The 19,858-nt window shown below is 38.4% G+C and overlaps 1 long non-coding RNA gene across 1 annotated transcript; it reads left to right on the forward strand.

Annotated features, from left to right (window-relative positions):
• LOC122171350 lies at positions 1-19,621 on the forward strand. Its single transcript, XR_006171976.1, has 5 exons — positions 1-89; positions 1,681-1,782; positions 2,616-2,696; positions 4,933-5,074; positions 17,967-19,621. It is a non-coding gene; the product is annotated as an uncharacterized LOC122171350 (long non-coding RNA).
• Positions 19,622-19,858: the final 237 nt, after the last annotated feature.

Genomic DNA, 19,858 nt, shown 5'->3' on the forward strand with positions numbered 1-19,858 from the left:
GTTTATAACGGACCAAATAAACGTGTATGTTATCTTTTAAAAATATTTAACTCAAGTGAAGCTCCTGTATGGCAAGCCTCAAGACCAAGGTAAGAGAGTTTCTCTGAGAAAGGGGAGAGGAAGCTAATTGTTTTCCAAAGAGAAATGGGACAAAGGTATTCCGTAGTACTTACACATCAGTGTGTTGGGCACAGAAAGAGCTATGCACACGAGTCATCTATCTGGCTCTGATACTATGCTTCTAACTTAGTGTGCTAATGATAGAGAAGTTGCTGCCTGTGAGATTTGATTTTAAGCCCTGAGGTGAGTTACTCAGTGACAGCAGTACTAGATACCACACAACACACTGAATATTTGTGTTCCCAGCATTATGACATTGTTTTAAGAGCAGAAAGATGTCCTGATCATCAGCATTCAGCTTAAATACCCCCCTCTTGGATAATGTTATTCCCCTCTTGTTAATGTTGTCATATTGAACTGGGTGGTTAAGTTTTCAGAGGAGACTGTTCTTCCTTATCTGAAGTCTGACTATGGGAGTTTCAGGGTCTTCAAAAGAGGACATATCTCATTTCTGGTGCACTTGCCAAGAAGAGGTTATGAAGACTGCATAGTGTCTTGAAAAATGAACTTTGTTATCTTGCTATGGAATGGGAAATTGTATGTGTTAGGCAGTACAGGTTCCTGATTGCTTCATTTAATAATATCTTAAGGCTCTATGGAGTTAGTCTGAAGTGCCGTGCTTCTTGCAAAAATAGTAGAGGTGGAAGCACAGCAGAGGGAAAGAACTAGTGAAACTGTAGGTCAGGAAGAGGATATGTTTTCTTGGGTTACAGACCAAGTTATGGAATGCCATCTTCCAAGATGCAAACACAGTACTTGGATCAAATGAGGACTTTGATCAGCCCTTTAAGAAGGGATAGTCAGAGATACGAATTTTATTTTGTGCAGCACTTTAAGTACAGCAGAGACCTGGCACTAAGAATCCAAATGCCTCGAAAGGCCTTGTGCTTCAGATGTAGACAGTCTTAAATTCATGGACAAAGTATTTCATTTTTTAGATGGATGAAGTGCCCCGTGCTTTGGTTTGTTAATGGCCGTGATTGGAAACATCTTTTTGCTACGTTCTGCCTGTTATTTTCAAGACTGATGCTGGAATTTATTTACTGTCTGGTTTGTCGGTGAAGATATTCACAGTTCTTCAAGCCGTGTGTCTGCCTTGACACATACTGTTTGTTCCTAAACACCAAGTGAGGTTGTTCACTCCAGATCTGTTTCTGCTATTGCTGTCTCTTTCATCCTGGTTTTAGAGAAACTGACTTTTGTGGCAATTTGCTGTGGACTAACTTCTTATTGGGCCATTTAATTCTGGAGGTGTTGGTCGTGGATATTATTACCTAACAACCTTGTTTACCAACAAAGGTCAATTAATAGTAGTATCTGACAGCCACAGAGGCATAATGTGGGGCCAGCAATGTGAACTGAATTTCCTAGTCATATTTTATTTATCAGAATATCTATCTGTAATATTAAATATAGTAGATATTGAAGATTAATCTCGTCTAAATAATAAAGAAAAAGAAACTGACTATTGGAAAGAGAAACTTGGCTGAGGGATTTTGGAGAAAAAAAGCTTTGGCTTCTACAGGAAGAAAATATATATATTCCTCATTTTTCTTCCAGAAGTCTACTGGAAATTTTTACCCATAGTTTAAAGAAATGTTCAGATGTCCAAATGCAAGTGATTTAGAAGTAGTAACTATTACACTCTTCAAGATGCTTTATGTAAGTAAATATTTTAATGCAGTTACTCTGATCCAAAACTTCATTGCATTGGAAAATTGCAGTTCATCCCTGTGTACAGTAGACTACTGGTAGGTCTTTAAAGTGCTCTCTTAACTTTTTGTATTGAGCTAATTGTGTAAACAAGTCTTGTTTGTTTAACAAGATTTTCTGGAGGAGTAATGTACTTCTCTTGTGTTTAGGATAAGTTGCTACAATTGCAAGAAGTTTAGTTTTATTTTCAACTTCTTTGCTCTTGCTGAGGCTGATCAACTAGCAAACAAAATGTTTTAAGAACTTCTGTTTGCACCAGTTTCATTTGTAAGATTAGAACAAGTTTACATGATTAAAATTCAACAGTTGATGATTATTTTTTAGTATCTGATATACCTATCAGCTACTTTCCATGTGCTAGTTGGGGTATGCTTGATACAGTTCTCATTCTGAACTAAGCACACACAGCTCAGCTGTGGTAAGCAGAGATTATACTGTAGGTATTTCTCTTTGTCAAAAGATTTCTGGGTGTTGGAGGTTTCTCTTCGGGTAAGAGGGAGATAGGGAGACAAAAACATGCCTTCATGCTTTAGTTTAGTTCAGTTTAGTTAGCTTCAGTTTTCATAGTTTATGGAAACATTAGGTAAATTTTTTTACTTGGACATTGTGACTTAAGCTTGAATAAATCACGAAATTTCTATCCTGTATATCTGCATTTATCTTGAGTCTGTTTTGAAAGCTATTGTAATACAAATCATAAATAATCATAAGTAAGCAAGAATATAATAATATATAAATCATGATAAATCATAAATAAGCAAGAAAATGTATTGTTTTATCAGGTGATTCTGGTGTTTTAACTCAGTCAGCTGGGAGATCCAATCCTTAGAGACCTGAAGGTAACCTGCATGTAAAACTAACAAGTAAGGAAGACCATGCTATTTGCTCCTTTTAATGAATATTTGTGGAAGTAACTAAACTTTGTCCCTTTAGAAGCAAAAGGGTTGTTTGTGGGTGTGTTGGTTTTTTTTCATAGCATAGCCTGTATTTGCAGATGTTTAAAATAACCAAATAAACTAGATAATGATGGAAATAATATTGTGTGACAGAACTAAAGGGATTTTGTTGAATAACTACTACCTGCTGCTGTCGTTGACAGGCAGAGATAACAGTGGTCATTTCCAGTGCTGTGGTCTGGCTGAAGAGGAGTGATTGCGTTATGTGTTTTTCAAAGAAGAGTGCATGCTTAGTCAGGATCCAGTGTTTGTTCCAAAATTCAACAATATTGCAGCATTTTTATTTCCAAAAAAAGTTAGTTAAATGTGGTAAAGTATTATGAAAAGAATAGTGGCACCTTAGTGGCACGCAGAACACTCTTGTCAGCTGAACTTGACAGAATCTGGCAGAAATTCAAAGTATGGTTTGTTTCTAGTAATTCCATTAACATTTCAAAGGTTGATAATGTTCTGGGAATTACACAGCAGGGATTATTTTTTGTGTTAAGAATTAGTACTCTAAAGCTTTGCCTGCACTGGGAATATTGCAGCTATCTTGCAATATTCAAGATACTAAGTTCTCTATCAGATATTTTGCTACTTTATCTATATTGGCATAATTAAAATAGCATCTTCTTGCCTCCTAGTGTGAATAGAGCTGTATCAGTATAAAACTATATGTTGGTTGCTTATTTCCAAATAGAAGGGAACAACCTAGGAGGGCTGGCCCAATTTCAGAAAATGTTTTTAATTATATTGCAGTTGCTACGCCTCTATGAACTACACGGGTGAGACCTTACACCAGAAGAAAATGACTTCATTCTAGTTCCTTTGCTCTTATCCACAGGGCTCCATAAAAGGTTGCATCCTTTAGTTTTGTATGTTCAGTTTGTCTTTGTGGCAAACTTGCGTGTTAAACACATGTGCTTATATTCTAGAAAGCATAGATGATGAGTGGTTTGATAATAACAATGCGTCTTCATCTCTGAAACAACCCTACCAGTCTGCTCAGTTTATACTGGAACAAGTACAGTTTAATGGGAATGGTTAGAATTTTCCATCTGGCTGTTGTACCAGAGCCTACAGATCATCTGCCCCTCCGAATCCTAGTTTCACTCTTGTTTAGTATGGAACAAAATGTTTGACGTATCCTGACCAAACTTTCACTGCTGTTTTATAGATCAGTGTCTTGTCTTCCTTTTCTGATGTGCAAAACGAAGCTTGTCCAATATGTGTTACCCCAAAAACTATTAAGATAATTGAAGTCAGAATATCTGAACTTGGATCACTTGCGATTAAGGATGATCTGCATGCACATCTTCTGTAAAGATAATGGATAACAGATCCAGATAATTCCTGATTTAAAGCTACAGACGAGGGAGTAATCCTGATTCCCATATTAAAAGGAGGGGAATTTCATAATGTGGGGAAGACTGAGAATGTGTGGAGCCTTTCTGCTCTGAGACTGCAAGTACTGAAGAATGGACATGAGTCAGAGACAGGGACAGAAAGAGCAGAAAGTCTGAGGGACCTTTGACCCTTCAGAGAACATTCACCAGGTTTAACTAGCTGTTCTCTGTCCGATGCTCACTGACTGTTTCACTCTTTCTGCCTCTTCTGCTTCAATCCAGTTTACACTGCATGCTTTTTTTCCCCCAATCTGCTCTCCTTGGTGCTTTTAAAAGTTTTTTGTTTGGCTGACTTTTTTTTTTTTTTTCTTTTTTGTTTGTTTTAATGGAGGACTTTTAACTGTCCTGTGTTCGTCCACTCTCTGACAAATCAGAACTTCAGTTTTCATAAGTCTTTCAAGTATGATGAGTGTTCCTTGGTCCTGCTTTTTGTAAGGAATCACTTGAAGGCAAATGAGTACCCTTAATGAGATGAGATGATGTGTATGAGATTTAATGGGATAAGGGAAGCTTTGTTCCTACAGATTTTCTGTAGGTGAACTAGAGATTTAAAAGAGCAGATGTTGAAACATCTATACATCCTTCTGTTCAGAAAAAAAATTCTGTAACTTTATTTTATTACAGTCCAACATAGTATGTATGATGAACGTTTCAGAATGGATATTATGTTGACTGTGTTCGCGTTGTACATGCAGTTGTTGGCAATATTGTTTGTTTGTTTTCCCTATTCCACATCTCTTAAATTTGCTTTCTAGAAATCATCTTGGTAGGCATAGGTTGCTTGTGTGAAATCTGTTCTGAAGCTTCAGTGCAAAGCAAACACAGCACTAATGATGGATGTGAATGGACATTTTAAGGATAACTGGATATGGCATCTTCAGAAACAGTGGCATTTTGGTAAGAATCTGCATATAAATTATGAAATAATACATGATGTTTTTCTGCAAAATGTTTATATCTGTCTGAAAATTTGTCCAGTCCCTTAATGGAAATGTTTCTTCTACCATGTGATAAGTTGGAGGGTTGCTCTATATTGTGCAGCACTTTAAAAATGTACACAATTTTACTGAGCAGCGACTTCTTGCATGTGAAACAGTAAGTTTTTAGATGACCGAGGGTTTTTTAAAGTATTAATTAGTGACTATTTATGGTTCTCTGCTTCTGAGCCTATTTCTCTGAGTATTTACAACTGGATATTTTTGAACTGTCACTAAACAAACAACACAAATACTTTTTATTATAGACAGACTAAATGTTAGAATTGACCTCCAGTGGCGTGTTTTACCACTGCGTGTGCAACTGTTCTAACAGGCAGTGGAAGAAACAACCCAGTTTTGTGGAGGATATTCAACATTTATTTATTTATTTATCAATCACACATTAATCATAGCTGGAGGCTTTCAATCCTTGTGTAGATTAAAGAAAAGTATAACAGTAGCATGTTAAATTACTGTACTAATACTACTTTGCTGGAAGCTTCATAGAATTTAAATAATGTACACAGTTAAAAAGCTTAAGTAGGGAAACACCAATGGAAATTGTACTGTAACCAGAGTCCAGTATCATAAAAGTGTTTCCTTTTACTTTAGTTTTTAAAACAGCTCAGGCCAATAATTCCTCAAGCAAAAATTCTTATTTCCACTGAAACCAGTTATGCTCTTAGTTGCATATGTATTGATTCTTGAAAGTCACAAAGAATCTGTGCCTATTTTTCTTCCTGCTCTTTGAATCCCACTGGTGGTGGTGGTTGTAATGGAACTGTTCTGATAACAGCTAGCAGTTCTTAAGAAGGCTCTTAAAGACATTTTGAGGTCATGGGTACGTATACGTTGTGCCATGCAGAAACCGAACTTATTTCAGATAAACTAGTTCCAGAGCTGAGGTAACGTTTAGCACTGTGCTGCTTGTCAGTGCAATTGCAGTTTTAGGGCCTCAGGAACTCTTAATTTTAACATTCCATTCTGAAAACAACGATGGTTCCTGAGCTGGTTCATGAAAAGATTAGCTATTAATTGAATGGACAGTGTTAATGTCTGAGAATGGTAACAGCATTCGGTTTGCTGTGTGTCTCCTGCAGCCATTAGTCTCCAGCTCAAGTGCATTGTAGTAACAGGGGTACTTCATATGGGTACCTGAGGAGAGGTGCAAAACTGCAAGTGTGTGTTGGTAGGGTAGGAGCACCTGCTTGGTTGATGGAATCTGGTTGCACTGTGCTCATTTACATTGCATAACCTAAAAGGTACCCAGGGCAGCATTCTATAAAACAGAGTATATCCACTTAGGTATAGTGAAGAAGTATGGAGAATACCTGGTAGCTGGGTTCCTGGGAGGTGTGTGGGCAGAGAGATGATTCTCCAGAAGTCTTACAGAAGTGCGTATGTTAAAACCACTTTAATCTCTTCAGAAAATATCTTAATGTGAGCTATATTCTCATTTGAAATTAATTTTGTGTAAGAGTGACTAGCAGCAATATCTGTCTATGCAATATCCCTTCCTACAGCACTCAGCTTCTCATTTTCACTTTCTAGGTGGGTAGAAGAGATAACCCAGCCTGCCAAGTGCTATGCACTCATTCCAGTGCCAAAATACAAAACACATACCAACAGCTTTAATGTAAGGGGCAAACTAGGTTCCTTCCTTCCTGTGCTGAACAAATGTGTGTGCTAGGTGGATGAATATAAGTTTAGTTATTTGCTTAGATCTATTTACAGGTAGTTTTTTAAACTGCTGTGATTCGATGGGCTATTGCAGTAATTTGGGATGAAGAAGTTAAGCTGCTCACCAGTTTGTTTTGCCAGGCTGATCCTCCACTCAATAGAGGTTTATTTCATGGCAAGCGTTTGGTTATTTTTTGGGCTGTTTGTGTTTAAACCAGATTCTAGAGGGGAAAATTAAAAAAAAAAAATAAGAGGAGTGCACCCTTTTCCATTTTAAAACCCCTCAGATTCTGAAGGATGAAATCAATCAAGAAAAACCTCCTTTGCAGTTTCCATGTCTGAGGTATCTTATCTGTAGATGCAATAGTTGCAAAAAGAAGGTTGGGATGTTACCTGTCTCATTCTGCTGATGTTTTCTAAGGTGACTACTGAGTGATATTGCTTAAATCAGTTACAAGTGATTGATTTGTAAAAGAGCTGATTGGTGTTCAGTGCTTAATTTTTCCGTTCCTAAATCATTTTAGTGATAATAACTTCATTTGTGACACTCCACTTCCACTAGTAGGTGAAAGCTTGAGGGGGAAGATGTTATGGTTCTTTCACAATTCATTAGTTTGTGGATGTTTCTGTTATGTTATTTCCACACAGAATGACTCATAGCTAAATGAACACAGCAGCCTAAAGGCGTGCCCTCACTGCTGCGGCCCGCAGTGAAACTTGATGCCATTATATATAAAAAGAGGATGCTCATACGCGTTTGAATCCTTGAGAAATTACATGCACATTGGGCATATGTACTATCAAACACTTCTTCAACGTAGTTTATTTCAGAAAGTTGTGTTTTACCCTGATTGCTCTTTTTCACGCAATTAATTTAGCGAGTTGTTGGCAACATCTTGGCAACATCTGTCTTGTGAGTGTGAGTTAGAGCTTAGAAACTGTGTCTTTGTTTTGTAAAGCAGTACGGTTTCAGTGTATTCATTTCTGAACTATTTAATAAGAGATTATGGAAGTACTTGCACTGCCACGTTGTTTTTATAATGATTGAGACAGATTCAGAAGTGTTTCTGTCAAGTTGATAGCATGAAAGCACAAATTATAGTGAACCGGTTGGCCTCTGGTTATCCTAGTTCTTCTTGCATTGCGAATTGCTTACCAATTCAATCTTGTTTAACAAAAATGTCAGAAAAGAAGCAGCCTTACCTACTGACATGTCATACATCATCATTTGTGTTACAGAAGTTTTGTATTGGAACTCAAGCACCGCTCTGGGGTTTCCTGTCCTACATCCCTTACACCTCTCTAACCCTGCATTCTGGTACCTCGATTGCAAAATGCAGACATTGAGAGTATTAAATAAAACCTGTACTTTTTTTTGTTTGTTTGTTTTGAATCTTTAGGTGCTGCTGGTAGTGATGGTGTGCTGTTTTGTGTGTGTGTGTTGGCTGTTGTTTCTCCAGGTGTTAAACAGCAGTGTTAACTAAAAGCTGCCATTGTTTGTGTACTGAAAATACATACAGAGCTTCATGTTTGTTCTCTGGGTGGCAGAGCTATGGATTTGATAATACTGAGACAGATTATAGTATAAATACATTGTGAGTGAGATACCTTTAATTTATTGGTCCTATTCAACTAGGCTTGCTATGTGCCAAAGCAAACAAACATGTTTATATTAAGGAATTGTCTTGCCATAAGATTTTCCCTTTATGCTTCTCACAGCTGTACACCATGTCAGCTTTTCTGCGGATGTCCATATTTGTTGTCAGGAAGAGATGTCTGTGCTTACCTAACTGATTCTGCTGACACAGATCTGATCTCCATGCCTCTTCTGGTTTGTGGTGTGCAAGGCTGCAATATATTAATGAGAACTACACACAGCTATCAACAAAAGCTGCCACAACTTCCATGGAATATACTGGAAGACAATGAAAGCAGCAATGTCAATCCCATTTCAAATTCCAGCACCCCAGGCCAAGTCGTTCTGGGTCGCTTAAGGATGTCTCACTAGGAGAGTATAGGAGGGATAAAGCTGCATCCGAACTCTGCTGTATGACCTTCCAGTAGCATTGAAGCATAGGCAGGGGAGTGAGTATCAAAATGAAAATACATCAGAAATTGCCACTTGGGCAGTTCAGGAGAGGACAGTGTTGTTGTCACCGTATCAGGCCCCATTCACCTTTCAATGAACATAAGTAGCAGCAGGATGCCAGAAATGTGGATGTGTTGTGTTCCATCCACATCTGTAAGTATGAACACAGGCTGCTCTGCCTGTGGTACTCTCAGTTTGTGGATCTCTAGTTTGTTGAGATCCTTCCTCCTTTACCAGCAGAGGTCCTGGAGCCTTGCTGCAGCCCGGGGCCTTTTAGCCTTTCCACCTGTTTCAGGGTTGTTTTTTCATCCTGTACTGCCTGCTGAAGATGCAGAGCTCTCTAATTATGTTGAGGGGCTGTGATGTGAGACTGTGTGGGCTATGAAGAAGTGCAGGCAGGTTCATGTCAGGTGCTGAATGTTCTGACCTTCTCCTTTCTGTGCTGAACCATTAAGCCCTTTTATTCCAGGCAGCACTTCCACCCAAGGCTGTACGCTGCGCTGCCATTCACCCAGCATACAAAGGCATGTTCAGGTGACGTTAGGTTCCTCTCGCTTGCATCAATACCAGAGGCAATATTGATTTGGGCCAGCCAGCAGTGCCATCAACAGAACAGCACCACAGTGCTGAGGGGTAGAGGAAATGAGCACGTAGCCTGTTCCAGCTATCAACCTGTTTGACCAAGAGCTGCCTGTGGGTTTGAGCTGTGCTTGTGCATAGGATGCCCTCGTGTTACTGCAGCAGGTTAGATCTTCCCTTGAAGTGTATGGTGCCAGATGTTCTTGTTTAAGAATGTGCTTTGACTGATGGTAAAATAATTCCTGCTTGATGCCTTCATGCTACACGCACTGCAAGGTGGGTGCTCTCTGCAGTGTATCCTGATGGAATCCTCTTAGTTCAATATTTAAAACAAGATGTTAAGAATAAAAAAGAGTTCTGGTCATTAAACTGGAATTAATGTGAAGCAGGAGCTGATTGATAACCTGACACTTGGCTTCTGTAGCACCTGTCTCAAAGCAATGGCTCCTTACACTGTACATTAATCATGAAGGAGAAGTTCAGAAATGCCTCATTCCATCCAAAAGCTTTTATTATGAAGTAAATAGCTTTCATAATATTGGAATGAGCAAATATGTATGTTTAACAAAAATGCCTTCGTATCCGAGTGAGGGTTAGTTTGTGCCTCTTTTCCAGTAAGTTCGTTTTGTTGTAATTGTCTTCCTTCCTTTTAAAGGGGAAAATGGACACGGAACAGCTTTGCAGGTAAATGTTCATGGAGTATATTTTGAAATATTCAGTACGTATTTCTAAGCTTCATCTAGAAAAGTAAAATATCCCATTTATTTTAAAAAGAGGCTGCAAGCTGCCAATGAGGTGTATCATTGAAATGATCACAGGCAAAAGCTGTTAATCTGGCAACCGTTGGTTTCCAAACAGAGCAAATTAAGGGGGTTAAGTGTTATGTTCTGGTTTCCTGCTGTTCAGTGGTCTGCTTACGGAACACAGATGAAATGTATGTTGCCTTTTGGATTCACAAATTGTATACTGTTTTTCTGCAACCTTTTGCTATTTCTTTTATGCCCGGCAGCTTACCTGTCAGTGTGGACAGTAAGGTCACCTCAAACCCACAGCTTCACTACACAAAGTCTGTTTAGCTATTCAGTTTCTGTCATCAACATACCGACTTCATTTTCTCTCCAAAAAAGATTTCCTAGGCTGTGTTTCTGGTTCTCTTTTCTATGTTATTGTCTTGTAAAGTCTTCATTTGTTCTCTTTATTGCACTGTGGATTGCTTCAGCCATTTATTATTGCCCTATTTACTTGACCCAGCCACCTATTAAACCATGAAGTCTTATCCCTGCTTTGGCATTGCTGGAAGTCTCTTCTTTGTGTTCCCCTGCATATTCCACCCCTGGCCACTTTTTTTTATATTTCTTCCCTTTACCTCCCCAGACGATGTGGAAGAAGTCTCACAGAACTATTAATAACGTTCAGTGCAAACTATAGAAAAGCTTTGATGTTGTGAATAAGAAGTTAATAATGGAATAAACTTGCAATTCTTTTTTTTTTTTAATTGTTTTTTTTGTTTTTTTTTTTTTAAACACAGGAATTGTCACATTGCTGCAAGCCATAGTGCAGTTCCCCATTTCTCAGTAACTGTATCCCATTTCATCAGTTGATGTTAATTCCGAATATGTTTTGTCCAGATTTCTTTGTCTAGTAACTTGTTTAGCGTGACTGTTGTTGATAGGGACATTTAATTTATATTAATAACTTTCAATCTCCTTGATAATTAACATGGATAAATTACAGATGTGATTCTGGCCAGCTTTGAATTTTCCATACCTCAAAAACTTCTTGGTATTTTTCTTGTATTGTAAGATAGCAAGCATAGCAGCATCTGATAGGACCTCTTTGGAGGTTTTGTTACCTGATGATGTCTGTTCATAACACTCTTCAGTTTAAACTTCCCAGTTTGTCTTCAGGTGTTCCCAGTCCTTATCAGCGTTCATCTTTGAACTCATTCCACTTCTCACGTATCCTTTTGGAGAGGGGGAGACATGTACTGCATATGTTTTAGTTTTTCTAGTAAGGTCACAAGAGTGATTACTATAATTCCATTACACCTTTTCTACTCATTCTTTTCCACTGTTTGAGCAGCCTCTTTTCTTATTTTTATTTTGATTGAGCAGAAATTTTCACTGACGTGCTGAAGTGGTGCCCTGGTTCCTTCCTGAGGTCAAGGAATCTGGTGTTCTTTCACACTGCAGCTTAGTGATCTAATGAACAACATCCACTAAAAAGCAGCAGTCTTAGTTCCTCCCTTGCACCTGGTGCTGACTACTATCCCAGTGATCCAGTTCATGGATCTATGCTGTTAAAAAAAATCTCACCAAAAAAAGGGTTGATTTTTCTACTGGTTTTGCTTCCTGGACAGGCTTACCAGCGATGGCTACTGCTGTTGTTGCAGGGAAAACTGAGGAGCACATAGCAAAGGAAGGAGGAGGTAGAAGTATGGGATGTGCCCTTTGCGCAGTGTTCTGCATCAGATCGATTTAACGAGAAGAAAATTATGCAGAGATTTGTAACAGAAGTGTTAAGTTTGATATGAATGCAGTGTGGATGGAAATGTGTGTAAGTGTATAGAAAAAACAAAATAAAGGGTTAATCAAATGGCGTAGACTGATAATGGAGGGCATGGTTTCCAGGACGCCATTCTCAGCAGTATGTGTGCCACAGCACAGATCATTTGCCAGCAGAAGACCTTGTGTCCCTAACATCAGGAGGATGGCAGCAAGGCTGTAGTGTAACTCGCGTGCTGTTCTTTTTCTGGATAGGAGGAGGGACTGCAGAAGTGCATTTCAGACCTATATTCCAAACGAGGAAAACAGACAGTGGGCAGCAACCTGGCCTAAGATCTGTGGTGAGCAAGATACTGAGGCAAAAACTGTCCTGTCATAGTTGATGATTCCTAAAGGACCTGCTCAAAAATCTAGCTTGTTACTGCTAACAAAGAGCAATTCCTGATGTGTGGTAAAGCCTCTCAGTAGCTGACGGCCCTTCTTTTCCACACAAGAAAAGAAGGCCACACAGTTCGAGTGCACATCATAAGAGACTGAGTGAACTCAACTTGGAGATGTTGTAGGTAACTGTTGCTTTTCTCTAGCCTAATATATTGAGTTTTATGTTGCTGAGTTTCCCTCTCTTGCATAAGCCCCATTGAAGCCCCATAAAAACAGATTTTCTCTTGCTTTTATTTTTTCTCTCTTAGTATGTGTTTGTTATGTGTCATCGTTCCAATTTGACTTGGCATTTTTGTGGCCCTGTTGTTCATTGTAGTTTGTTTTCCTTCATTCTGAGTAGCCTAGATAGCTGCAACTTAATTACAATACTGCTCACGCGTGCCACTTTCAAGATGATTGATGCCATAACAGAAGAACAAAACCATTATTTTGAGACACTTTGAAGTTAACTCTTTGCCATTGATAAAAATGATTATAATGAAAATCATTTCATCCAGTATTTTACCTTGCTTCTTCTCTTCTTTTACTGTCTGTGTCTAAGGGTGTTTTTGTTTGCTTGCTTTCTTGTTTAGGGAGAATACTTCTACTTTGGGCTTTGGAAGAACTTTTCTTCCAAACAAGGATGGTTATCTGGATGAATAGATCCAGAGCAAGAACTAGATCATCAGCAGTATTAATTATTCCGTTCAAGTTATTTTGTACATGATGCCTGGTCTGAATTTTGCTAGTTGTTTGTACTTGAATTAGATTTCCAAATTTGTCTGGAAGACTCCTATTTTGCTTTAATAACTTATTGAAGCGCATTGTTTCTTCATAATTCTTTTTATTTTTTCCCAGTACTAAACATGCTTTTTTGGAAAATGAGAGCATATAAAATGTATCTAGGGCTTTTGCTTCCTTATTTTGGTCTGAAAGACCTTCTTTCTGTAACTGAAATCTCATTTTTAATAGGGCATATTTAAAGTCCAGTAAGCTTAAGAGGGAAAAGCACGTACTGTGTGACATGAACTCTTTGTATATGCAAAGGGTCTCCTTACAGTTCTTAACTTTGAGACCTGCATTTTACCATTCTCTCATCAATTGTTTCGGAAGATTGCTTACAACATCTGTGTCTCACATGACAAGACTTTCCATGCTCGGTTCCAGCGACCCCCTTTTCTTTGCCAAAAGTTCTGCACACATCCTGGATCCATATATATACCTTCCCATCTTTTCCCATCTCCCATATTTATTCTCTTTTCTCTTTCACTGTTTTGAATTGTACTGGGGATTTGCCCATCATTCAGAATAGGGAGAAAACCAACTGATGCCAGCTGTGAACACATTCCAGCTCTTTGTGGTAGCATTAAGGAATTTAGAAAATCACAAAGTTGATGCATGACTGTGCATTTTCTACATGGCTTGTATGTTTACCTATGTGATAAACAGTACCTGATCATATAATTAATACAATACTGTATAGTATTATAAGATTGTTTTTGTATTATTATGAATTAAAAGAATGTTAATTGGGTGTGGAAGTTCCAACTTGTGTTGAAAAGAATATCTATGTTCATAGAAGTTTGCAGTGTAAACATTATACACTTGGAAGTAGTATATACACAAATGAGAAGGGAAATATTAGAAATTGAGGGCATCCTCTTTGTGTATGTAAATCAAGAGGCTGCTCTCCACAGGCTTTTCCCAGTTTATATAAATAGACTGTAAAAAGACTTCTTTGGAGGACAGTTTGGAACACATGAGGCATTCCTTCATGGAAATTGATTTCAACAGGAGTCTTTCCATTTACTGTACAGGAAGATCTGTCTCCTACATCTGATAGTTGTCTACATACTTAAAATTAGGTGGGATGTGTATGCCTTCTTGCAATTTCTGGGCAAACACTGCTCATAGATAGTAGTGTGACTGCTTGTTTGGAGGCAGAGGGGAAGGTACTTCATGGGCATCTGAGTAAATTTCAGAGAGGGCTGTGAAGAAAAGCTACCAAGTACGTTTTCAGATATTTAAGGGAGTTTCCCTAAGGTGTAAAATGGAAAAAAGCATAAAAGGTTTGTTTGAAAATATAACGTGGGTGATAGAGGAGCTGGAATCTCGACTCATGATATTTGCTGGCAGGTGGGAGATATGAAGGGAAGAAGTACAAGTACCTTCTCCAAATCTGTTTTTTTTTTTTTTTTTCCAATAAAAGTGTGATGGTTTTGGAAAGTGTTTTAGACAAGCACAGCATAAGTGATTTAAACAGTGTAATCTAATGATCTTTTCAGCTTTATGCTTTATGAAAATTGGCCTAGCTTCAAATACAAACATACCACAGCAGACTTCCTGATGATGATTAAGGAACAATAGGTGCAGTAGTGATAAGCCAGGAAGGGCCTTGAAAATGAAGACAAATAACAGAGAAGCTGAGGAGAGCTGTGGAGGCGCTGACATGTTCTCCAAGTGATTGACTTGGAAAAGGGACTTTGTAACAGTATTCTGTGTGAATGCAAATGAGATCAGGCTGCATTTCTCCAAAGCACAGAGAGATATTGCCAAATCAGGATGATGTGGTGATGATGATAACCTGGTTGAATACACTAGATGATTAGAAGAATTAAGAAAAGTATTGTCCTGTAAATGTTACAGTGAAAGTATCTGCAAATTATGAATATGACTCTTGGGATGTGGAGTAAATTTGGGGCCTGAGATGATGCTAACGTTGCAATAGTTGGGGTGATGTAGTAGCTCTGCAGCTGCATATATGTCACTAGCAATTAAACCATTCATATGAAAACCTTAAAGAGCTAGCACCTGATATAATTGTATTTTTAATTGATTGGGGTTCTTCACTCATCTGATTGCTTCCCAAATAATGTAGCTCAGAATGTAGTCCACCTGCCAGGCAGAACGGGGCTTGAGTTGTGTAGTTTATTTGAAATGTCCCAGTGGGATGAACAACATAGGATGGCATATCATGTATTTGCAGTGGAGAAAATGATCTTTTTAATTTGGCTGATTGTGATAATGGGCACTATATACAGAATTTTTTTAAATTTGAATTATTAAGTGAAGTCTTCTAATAACGTTACTCTGTAGTACTTCAGTAGCAGTTCAGTAAGGCTTCAGCAATTCATTGATTCTGTTCCTTTTTCTGGTTGTGCCTGGTCATACAAAAATTCTCCTCAGCAGGAGGAAGCTGTCAGTTTGCTTCAGGCCTTTATAGCAAGGTCCTATACGAACTGCAATGATCCTTTTCCTTCCCCTTCAGCATTTCCTAAACTCACAGATAAATGGTACAGCAGAGAGAGGGCAAGAGAATTAATATCTGCACTTGGCTAATTTTCAGCTGTAGTCTTATGACCGTGGAAGCATATGGATGTGAATTAGAATTGTTTCTGATCTTGTCTCAAAAAAAGAGATGACTTTTTTTTTTTTTTTTCTTGTTCATTCAACAATAGATACATTTCAGATTGCTAGCTTTGGAACTATAAACTGATAATGCATTTTTGCAAGAGCAAGAAGAAATAGTGTCTTAAGTGTATACTTGTCAGGTGTCCAGATTGAAGTATTAAAATACGTAGTATGCTCCAGGAAGTTAAATTGAAAAATTGCTTTACTCAGAAATGTGACCCTTTGCAAAGGAATTTTATATTAATAGCCCTTCAATAATTTTGGGTTACTCAGAGAGGGAGCAGTGGTGGGCAGGTAAGGCTGTTGCATGCAAATTCCTGAGCAAGTGCACTTCTTGTTCTTCCAGAAATCAGTGGCAAACAGCACAATCAGTGCATGCTGCCTGATGCCAGCTGTGGGATGCAGAAGCTGTGTGGGGAGAGACAGTGCTGGAGGTCAGGCTTCCTTCTGTTGAACCCCGTGCTCCCTTATCACCGTGTGCTTACTGAGGGACAGCCAGATAGATACCTGTCTTGAGATAAAATAACCATAATCTGAACTATTCTAAATGTGGCATTATAGGTTCTTTATAACATGCAGACTTGTGACAGGTATATGGCATAAAAGTATCAATTCAACATTAAAATGGAAATAAAGATTTTTTTTGTATCTATCCTGAGCTAACACAATCAGCACAAAAGCACTGCATTCCCCACAAATTCCAGAAATCACATCTCTCTTGTATGTGTATCAGTTTCCTCTTACGTAAGCAGTCCAAGTAATGTCAGTGCTGGATGTCAGCAAAGTGGGTGTCATAATGTTGACGCGCTTAGTGAATGTATTTTTGTTTAGATTTTTTTCCTAATAGAAATAATGAGTCCTTATCTCTCCATCAGTGATACAGACAAATCAGCATCTCTTACAGTTAATTTCAGATGTCTGTATCTTCATGTAGCTTGGAATTTTTTTTTTTTTTTACTTAGTAATTTATTTCGTAGAAAGGATCTGTCTTAAACTTATTAAGAGATGTAGGAGTAACCAGGAGTAGCTGATTCTCCACAATGTTTTATTTGGACAGAAGGTACGTTTCTGTTGAACTTGCCTGGTTACATTCTGATCTCAGAAGGCATAACTGTAACACTAAAGGAAAGAATAGCATTATACTCCTGGACAACCTTAATGTCAATCTGCTATCAGGTAGAGTTGGTGACAGTAGAGATGTGGTTATATTGATGAGCTTCATGAATTTGCAGATCAGACTGAAGACCATTACACCTTCTGGAGCTGACAGGCACATACAGGAAGGTCCCAGGTAGCAAGAATGCACGAACTCCCCTTCCCTTTTCCTTGTATGCTGGATGATGAGCACTGTTGCTGAATGTAGAACAGCATGGTATATCAGAGTATATAGTCCATGGTTCTGTGCCAGTGGTCCATCCTAATCTGGTACTTCTGTGGTGTATTCACTGTTGCTGTTACTCATTCCCATTATATGTTTCAGTGTGAGAAAACGTTACGAAGTAGGTATTTTTCTGAGATAGTGCCCTTTCCCACTGGCAGTTGTATATTAGACTAGGTGTTTGCTACCGTGGGCTATTATTAGTATGTCAGGGAGCACAGAAAGTGACTTCATCTAACTCACTGCCAAGCTAGAACTTCTCACAGCCTTCAGATGGGCACAGAAGTGAGTGTTTTTATAGCGCTAATATTATGTTCTGTCAGTTTTACAGTGTTTTAAAATATAGTAAGATTACCTCATTTTAGTTTTTGCCACCGCATTACTAAGAAGCTAAAAATCTGCATGCTTAGAAATGAGGTGTTGGTGATTAATATAAAAATATCCCCTTTATTGATTGTACAGCACTGTCATTTATTTAAAATAATAAAATAAATTATATGTAAATAAAAATATCAGCAGTACTCAGGAGGTGAGCACAAGCACTGCAGGTACTCACGTTTGCCTGAAGGGGAATTTACTGCCATCAGGTAATGCTATATAGACCTCCTGGTGTACGTTCTGTAGCTGAATGCAGCATATTGTGGCAAAAATGTGAATTTTATATTGCTTTCCTGGGACTAGTTTGGTGTCTCTTTGATTACAGCTGTGGGCTATGACACCTGATTCATCTTTTTTCTCTTTGCGTATTTAGGCCCTAATTCTGCGTCTGGTCAAATGGACCTCGAGAGCCCTGGGGCCTGGTTGAGTTAATGCAACATGAGTGCCTGGAAGTTTCTACTCTGAAGAACTGACTTTAGGCAAATTTGTATTTCATTTCCATGTCTACTTGCTTCTAATTCATGATAGTTGTCCTTTAAGGTGGTATTGTTTTTGAGACTTGGCACATCTACTTTCGTACCATTTGTATTCAGTGTTCCCTGAATATTGTCAGACAGTTAAAACATTTCTGTTGTGTCATGTACCAAAAACTCCGGATTGGTGTGATTAGTGTTGCATTTTTACATGTCATGTCTTCCTACTTAAAATGGAGGAGATAATCACCTGTGTTTTCAGCAGTTGTGGTGTTTCTTTTACCTTAGCTTCTGGAGTTAACTACTGGGACTCTATTCAGGGCAATTTAAAGATGTTGGTAGATTTGTTTTTTGTTCTTCAGACACAAAATACATTTGTTATTTTGCAATGTGCTATTTTCTTAGTAGCCTACTATTACTACAAGCTTTCAAAATGATGATAATTCTGTGATGCAGACCAGTAAAATAAGCGGGAAAAGGCAGTAACTTTTACTAGCTCTCCTGTTGCTTTTCTATTTTTGTGGATGCAGTTACATGTCATACTCTACAGCCGAGAGTGAAGACTTGCTTATTTTTGTGAACTGGATAACGTCTTTTAACTACGTGGGTTGCTGTTCCTGTCCTATTCCATAGGAATCTTACAGTTTCATTGTGTACTAAGCTTAGATAGCCCCAGTATGGACTGGGAAGGACTTTGCAAATAGAGTTAGAGGGGAAAAATGGATATGCTCTGTCTCTACCTGTGTTAATATTCATATCATATAGACTTTTTAATGCAAACATATATCAACGTAGGAAAATTAGTGGATGAAAATATCCAACACTTTCTCTGTATATAGAAAATCAGGAATACCTCCTTTTTTTTTTTTTGGTAGGCATATTAAAATTGTTTCTAAGAACTCTGAAGTATTTAACAACATTTTGCATATTCCCAGAACAATAGAGAAGCACTGCTGTTTTGCTTTATAAAGGAGAAAACAACCGTTCAATCAGCAGTGAAGTCAGGGTTATCAGTTGAGTCCTGCTGCCCTTTAACCTCATGCCTCCAGCCCCATTTCTTTCACAAAAGCCAAAGTTGCCATTCTAATCAATTTCTTTCTATTTCTGCTACAAGGCCTAAGGTGTTTCAGTTCGGACTCCCAGAAAATGAGGAACACGGTGTTGGTGGCCGTCTGCCAAGGTGTTTGGTCTGACTTGCTCCTTCTTTGCAGAAGCCTATGGCAGAGAGAACTGAATGTTCCTGTGTGGCATTCAACTGCCTTAACCACACGCCCGCTGCTCTCTTCCTGCAGTTGTCCGTCTTCTTCTCTGCACAACTTGTAGAGCAAACACATATAGGAACCTATAAATAATCTAATTTGATGCACAACCCTGATTCATTTCCTGAGCAGCGTGTGTCCTGCACACACAGGGCAGCCGCGGTCCTGTGGAAAACTTGAACAGAACGGATGAGGCCAAATATTAAAGCTGTTAAGTATTTAAACTTTGCAATGAAATGCTATTTCAAATTACAGCTATAATGAACCATGTTAGAATATTTTTAAAAAGGAAGGAGGAAAAAAAAAAAAGAATGCTTTTATTTATAGTTGTAACTGTTTCCCTGTCTAGCATTTGAACATGAATATTCAGCTTGGTGAAATACAGAGCATCAACCAAGAGGAGGAGGCTGGTCTGCTAGGGAGGAAGGGAAGTAAGCTGCAGGTTGTAAACCTGTTTGCCCTTGAGTCTTAGGGACTGTCTGTGGAGAGTTTACTTTTGCTTTTGTTTGCTCTTGAGCATTCCCAGCCCTAGA

Source organism: Centrocercus urophasianus, unplaced genomic scaffold (genome assembly GCF_019232065.1).
Source record: "Centrocercus urophasianus isolate 14NV4802_14NV808 unplaced genomic scaffold, USGS_Curo_1.0 seq_9, whole genome shotgun sequence".
Classification (NCBI taxonomy): domain Eukaryota; kingdom Metazoa; phylum Chordata; class Aves; order Galliformes; family Phasianidae; genus Centrocercus; species Centrocercus urophasianus.